Source organism: Anopheles moucheti (assembly GCF_943734755.1).
Source record: "Anopheles moucheti chromosome X unlocalized genomic scaffold, idAnoMoucSN_F20_07 X_unloc_53, whole genome shotgun sequence".
Classification (NCBI taxonomy): Eukaryota; Metazoa; Arthropoda; class Insecta; order Diptera; family Culicidae; genus Anopheles; species Anopheles moucheti.
The window spans coordinates 37,501-44,364 of NW_026453563.1; positions in this window are offsets into that span (position 1 = coordinate 37,501).

Consider the following 6,864-nt stretch of genomic DNA (forward strand, 5'->3'; position numbering starts at 1 on the left):
CGCCGCTTCGCTCCTTTAGGGCCCCCGTGGTTCTGCATCAGTCGGGAGATCCCCTTCGCCGCACGGAGTGCCTTCGCCGTGGCGTACTCAACGTGCGGGGTCCACAGCAGATGCTCGTGCAAAAACCACGCCCAGGTACTTGAGGCTCTGCGTTGGCAGCCGCTGTATCCCCTCGATGGAGACCGAGGGCTGCGCATAGCCCCGCCGCATTGTGGACACCATGATGATCTCCGTCTTAGCCGGAGCAAGATGCAGGTGACGCTCTGCCATCCACGTGCAATCATCTGGATCGCCAGCTGCGCAAGATCAGCCGCTTCCTGCGGCGTCGTGCCGCCCGCCAGCACCACCAGGTCGTCCGCGAACCCAATCGCCTCCACGCCGTCTGGGAACGCCAGCCGCAGGACTCCGTCGTACATTGTGTTCCACAATGTGGGACCGACAATGGAGCCCTGCGGTACGCCAGCCGACACCTTCCTGCGCACCGGTCCTTCACTGGTCTCGTAGACCAGCTCGCGCTCGGAGAAGTAGCTGCGCAAAATTCTCCTCAACGCTGCAGGAACGCGTTTCTCCTCCAGAGCCGTGGCGATCGCCCTCCAGCTCGCCGTGTTAAAAGCGTTCTGGACATCCAGTGCTGCCACCACCAGACACCGTGGATCGCGTCCGTTCGTCCGGTGGAATGTGCGCGCAAACTCGCCCCGCTCGACGACCCGCTGGATGGCCTGGACCGTCGACCTCCCGCGACGAAAGCCATATTGCTCCGGCGACAGTTGAGGGGCACTGCTGTCCTCCAAATGATCATTGAGGCGGTCCAAGACACACCTCTCAAACATTTTCGGGACTGCTCCCTCAAGGAGCAGCGGACGACTCGCCGCAGGATCGCCCGGTGGCTTGCCCGGCTTGGGCACCAGGACTAGCCGCGCCTCCTTCCATTCCCTTCGGGAACTCGCCTCGCTCCAACAAATCATTGAACACCCGGGCGAACGTCGCCGGGTGCTCTCTGATTGCGGCCTTTACGCGACGTTCGGGATCCCGTCCAGACCCGGAGCCTTTGTCAGAGCCATCCTGTCGGCCATCGCCAGGATCTCTGCTTCTGTGACGGGTCGTAGGGCCTCCTCGTCGTCCGTCCGCTCGATGACTGGCCACTCGAAGGCGGGATGAGCCGGGAAGAGCGCGTCAACGATTGGCTCTAATACCGCTCGGTCGGTCTCCTGCGGTGTTCGCGCCACGCAGCTTGGCCATCACCACCTGGTACCCGAGACCAAACACGTCGCTGTCGACTGCGTCAATCAAGCTCCTGCAGCTTCCCGCTCCGGCTCTCCTGGATCGCTCGCTGCAGCTGCCGTCGCAGGTCGTGAAGGCGAGCGGTCGCCACGTCGCGGTCCGCCGAACCTGTGGCAGCACTAAGCCTCTCCTCGGCAAGTTCACACTCCCGACGCAAGTCGCCCAGCTCCGGGGTCCACCAATACAGCCGAGGCTGTTGATGCTGCTTCGGCCTGCCTACCCTCTCCATGATGGCGTCGCAAGCGAGGGTCAATGCTCCGACCAGCGCCTCGGACGTATCAGCTTCTGCGAAGCGACAGTCGACGAGGGCGGGTCTTGTAGTCCTCGCTGCGGAAGAGGGAGGTCTTCCAGCGAATCCCGGCATGCGTCGCGATAGCCCCGCTCCCCGTGCGTCTGCGATGGCTGATGCTGCTGCCGCTGTCCCTGCCGACCCGGCACACCGACGGAATACTCCACGTAACGATGGTCGCTGTGGTGAAGGTGGAACTCACCCTCCAGGTCCCAGGCAAGGCGATCGAGGTGCTTGCGAACGAGACGTCCACGATGCTTTCGCGCGCAACCCCGTTGCCCATGAAGGTGGGTACGTTGCCGCGGTTGACAACATCGAGCTGCAGATGCTGCACCGTCCCCATGAGCGAGTGGCCCCTGGATTGTTGTGCGGGGACATCCCCACTCCTGGCTCCACGCGTTGAAATCACCGGCAAGCACGATGAGCTGGTGACCAACCAACGCCATCTCCACCGCCTCGAGATAGGCGCCAAAGTCCGCTGGCCCGATGTTCGGCGAAACGTAACAGCTGGCAAAGGTGACACCTGCCACTGTGGCCACCACCAGCCCGGATGGACGCTACCCCACAGGCGTTGGATGGGGTAAACCCCGGTGGCGACCACTGCCACACTCTGCGCCTCATCCACCGCCCATCTGCCGTTATCTCGAGGCGGCTTGTACAGCTCGCAGGCAATGACGACGTCCACCCGCTGCTCCCGTGCCGTCTGCAGCATCAGGTCCTGTGCAACCCGGCTGCGCCCGAGGTTGATCTGCAGGACCTTCAGACCCGAGTGCAGGACGGATGTCCCACCCGGTGAGGGCCCTTGCAAACCGCGCAGCACACCTCCGCTGTGCAGACTCGGGCCAAGGTGGCCCGGTTGACCGCAACGGATGCAGTGCGCCGATCTGTCGATCTCGCTCCTGCACTGGTGCCGCAGATGTCCGTGCTCCAGGCACTTGAAGCACCGCAGTTGTCCCCGAGTCGGAGGTGCCAGTCGCGTCGCCAGGCAGGAGGTGTGCAACACTCGCACATGCTGCTGGTGAACACGGTCCGCCACCTTGGCCGACATCTTTACATACGCTGTCTGCGTGCCGTTCCACGCCTTCGTGAGATGCACGGCGGATTCGCTCACCGACTCCGAGCAAACTGCTTTCACCGCCATCGCCACATCGATGCAACCGCTAAAGGGTCCACCTCATCAAGGCGGACCTCAACCGTCTCCGTCACCAAGCGGATGGTGGCCGGAGCTGCAGCCTGCGCGCAGACCTGCTGCACCCGTTCCAGGACTTCCTGCGCGTTGACGCCTTCTTGAAGGTCCATGACCAGCCGATCACGCGTCGTCCGTCGCCCGACTCCTAGCTTGGCCTGGTCTTCGGTCAACGACGGAGCACTGCGTATCAGCTGATACACATCGGTCCACGACTGTCCCTGTCCCGGGGCGACCTCGATGGCGTCCAGCTTCTTCTTCGCCTGCTTCCGTGGCGCAGATTGTGGACGCGGCATGACCTGCTGTTGCACCAAAGGCCGCTGTGGCTGAGGCCGTTGCGGCTGTTGTCGTTGCTTGCTGCTGCGGTTGTTGCCGCTGCTGTTGCTGCTCGCCGTTGCGGAAGCTGCGGCCACTGTTGCTGCCGCTGTAGATCAGCCGCCTGCTGACGTGGCGGCTTACGGCGCACCACCTCAACCCAGGAGCGCCATCGTCGTCTGAGGTGGCTTGCTCGTAGCCACCACCGCGTCCTGCTGATATCCACGCTGCTGCGTGCTCTGCTGCGTAGCCCGCTCCAGCTGCTGCTGCACAGTAGGTTGGCTGCTGGTTCTGCCCGACGGTCTGTGCCACCAGCGCCGTCAACAACTCTCGCTCCTTCCGGAGCTCCTCGCGCAGCTGCTGATTGTCAGCAACCAGCCGCTCCTCCCGCTGCCGAGCCTCCAGACGCGCCTCGCGGAGGTCTTGCCGAGCCTGCTCAGCTGCCGCCTCCATCTGAACTCGCAGGAGCGTTACCTGCTCCTCCAGCTTTTTGACGACCGCAAGCAACGTCTCGCTGTCGAGTTTCGCCTCGCTAATGATGCGTCGCACCTCGCTCGACGGAGAGCGCCAGTGCCAGTCACCAACCTGGCCGCATACTTGCTGGAGCTCATGGCTCCACTAACAGCCACACCCTCCATCACCGGCGTTAGCGGGACAGTGAGCCGCTTGCCCGCGCTCATGGCCGATCTGCTCCTGGTGGTGGCTGCGCTCGGTTCGTCAACCGAGAGTGTTCGCGCCCTTAAGCCCCTGTCCATGGCCCTGTGAAGGCCAGCCTATCAAGGTTTTTATTTATTGTTATATTTGCTCTAAAACCAAAAGTAAATATTAGTTTCGGAAAACAAATATTTAAAACCAATAAATATTTTGCCCGGGTTCGCCTCCTTATCCAGCGTTGAGATCACCGCCTGTCGGTATGCAACCCGCATACACCGACCCGGGTTGCCCGCTGGTACCGACGTTGAAATCTCCCAAGCGCGCGGGTTGTTGTCGCCGCTACCGCTGAATCCGCTATCGTCCACCAGGTGACGCCACTGATGAAGTCTCCCGTTAGTTCCGATAGATGGCGCTGCCCCCGTGTCTCGGCTAAGGCGAAAGCTCGGAGCCGAAAGCTTTGCCAATGACGCCGATGACGTCAGCACAAACGTCAACACGTCAACACGTACACACGCGACGATCCACCTGACGCCGCTCTGCCGCTGTTTTTCACGCACTTTTTTCTCAGTTTTGTGGCGTTTTCCACACTGCCACCGTCCGGAAAATTGTTCTTCGGCGTCGCCACTGCGTAATAAAACGTGCCACTTTGATGTTTTTGTCGTCCCTTTCGCGAATAAATAGCACTTGTTTGTTCCCATACAAAATGTATGGGAGAGATTTATATCGCTTTTATCCAGGCGAGCATCGTCCTGTTTTGTTATTTTTCCCACCATTAAAAGGTAAAAGGCACTAAAACTCAATGTTTATAACACTTTTTAGCCCTTTTTTTCGCAATTTTACACCCTGATTTTCGTATTTTAACACGAGCGACACAGAGGCACGTCCTAACACCGTGAATGACAGCTACGCACACACACAGGGATAACTGGCTTGTGGCCGCCAAGCGTTCATAGCGACGTGGCTTTTTGATCCTTCGATGTCGGCTCTTCCTATCATTGTGAAGCAAAATTCACCAAGCGTAGGATTGTTCACCCTTTCAAGGGAACGTGAGCTGGGTTTAGACCGTCGTGAGACAGGTTAGTTTTACCCTACTGGTGTGTGCTGTTTGCCGCTATCTTAACGGAATTCCTGTGCAGTACGAGAGGAACCACAGGTACGGACCACTTGGCTCAATACTAGTTCGACCGGACTTTTGGTATGACGCTACGTCCGCTGGATTATGCCTGAACGCCTCTAAGGTCGTATCCATCCGAGCTGATAGCGCTTCTCAAACCCATTAGGTGATCGGAAGCTAGCGGGCTTAACAACCCTCCGAGATCCGTCGGTGCTGCCCCGCGCACACTGACGTCTCATCCCCGCTATAGCACTAGACTGAGCCGCAACGGGCGGGAGCACCGCTGCACGTGGAAGTACCTTACCACAGGGAACCCTGGTGGCTGTGTTTCCGTCGACCGTGGATACAACTAGTTTCGACACCTTCGACCGCCCGCAAACGACGGGACTACAGGCTGGGAGCTGCGAGTTGTAGAGATGCGTTCGCATCGATCCTCTCAGGCGACCCATGCTTGCTGGTGCTCGCGTTCACTTTGGAATGGAGTGTTTCGCGAGAGTGATTGTTGTGTTGTGTGTGTACAGTTGGTGCTTGCGTGCACTCCCATTAGTGGAGTGTTCGCGAGCTTAAAACGCTAAGTCCCGATTAATACTCTCCTCGCAACATTATGTGCGTGGCTCCACGCCAAGTGGGATTAGCGGTGCGAAACGCGATTGGTAAAGTCGATGGTGATGTGCGTACCAACAGGCGATTTGTTAAGTCAAATGCGATCTGTGGTGCAACAGGCAATGTGTGTTTATTATCAGGTGTTGTTGGAAGTCAATACGATTTGACTTTCAAAAATTTTTCTAAGTCCCGATTTTTTTTCTCGTCGAGTAACTACAATGCACTATTTCTATCGCAGCGGACTTGCGGTTCATGGCCTTAATGATCGCGAACGAACACGTATTCGCAAAAAAATTTTTGTATGAAAAAGTCACCACTTGGGTACCTCCATACAAAAGTACCAAGTTCGGGTCGAGTGGTCGATGGACGTCGAAGGGCGAAAATTTTTCATCATCGAAAATTTTTTCCAAAGTTGAAGCAAATGGGCCCTAGAGTATGAAAAGTGAAACCACGGATCGATTTGAGAAATAAAAATTTTTGTATGAGAAAGTCACCACTTGGGTACCTCCATACAAAAGTACCAAGTTCGGGTCGAGTGTCGATGGACGTCGAAGGTGAAAATTTTTTCATCATCGAAAATTTTTTCCAAAAGTTGAAGCAAAATGGGCCCTAGAGTATGAAAAAGTGAAACCACGGATCGATTTGAGAAATTAAAATTTTTTGTATGGAGGGCCCCTGCTAGAACATTTTTCCCAGTGCGACCATTTTACCCAGTGAGTCAAAAAAAAAATTTTTTTCACGGTGACTCAAAACTTCAATATTAGACTTCCCTGAGTATGAAAAGTGAAACGAAAATCATTTTTGAAAAGAAAAAAATTTTGTATGGGAGGGCCCCTGCTAGAACATTTTTACCAAGTGCGACCATTTTACCCGGTGAGTCAAAAAAAAATTTTTGTATGGGAGGGCCCCTGCTAGAACATTTTTCCAAGTGCGTCGATTTTGGGTCGCCGACACAAGCTCGGGTCAAAAAAATTTTTTTTTCACGGTGACCTCAAAACATCAATTTTAGACTCCCCTGAGTATGAAAAGTGAAACGAAAATCATTTTTGAGAAGAAAAAATTTTTGTATGGGAGGGCCCCTGCTAGAACATTTTTCCCAAGTGCGTCGATTTTGGGTCGCCGACACAAGCTCGGGTCAAAAAAATTTTTTTTTCACGGTGACTCAAAACATCAATTTTAGACTCCCCTGAGTATGAAAAGTGAAACGAAAATCATTTTTGAGAAGAAAAAATTTTTGTATGGGAGGGCCCTGCTAGAACATTTTTCCCAAGTGAGTCGATTTTTGGGTCGCGACACAAGCTCGGGTCAAAAAAAAATTTTTTTTTCATGGTGACTCAAAAACATCAATTTTAGACTCCCCTGAGTATGAAAAGTGAAACGAAAATCATTTTTGAGAAGAAAAAAATTTGTATGGGAGGGCCC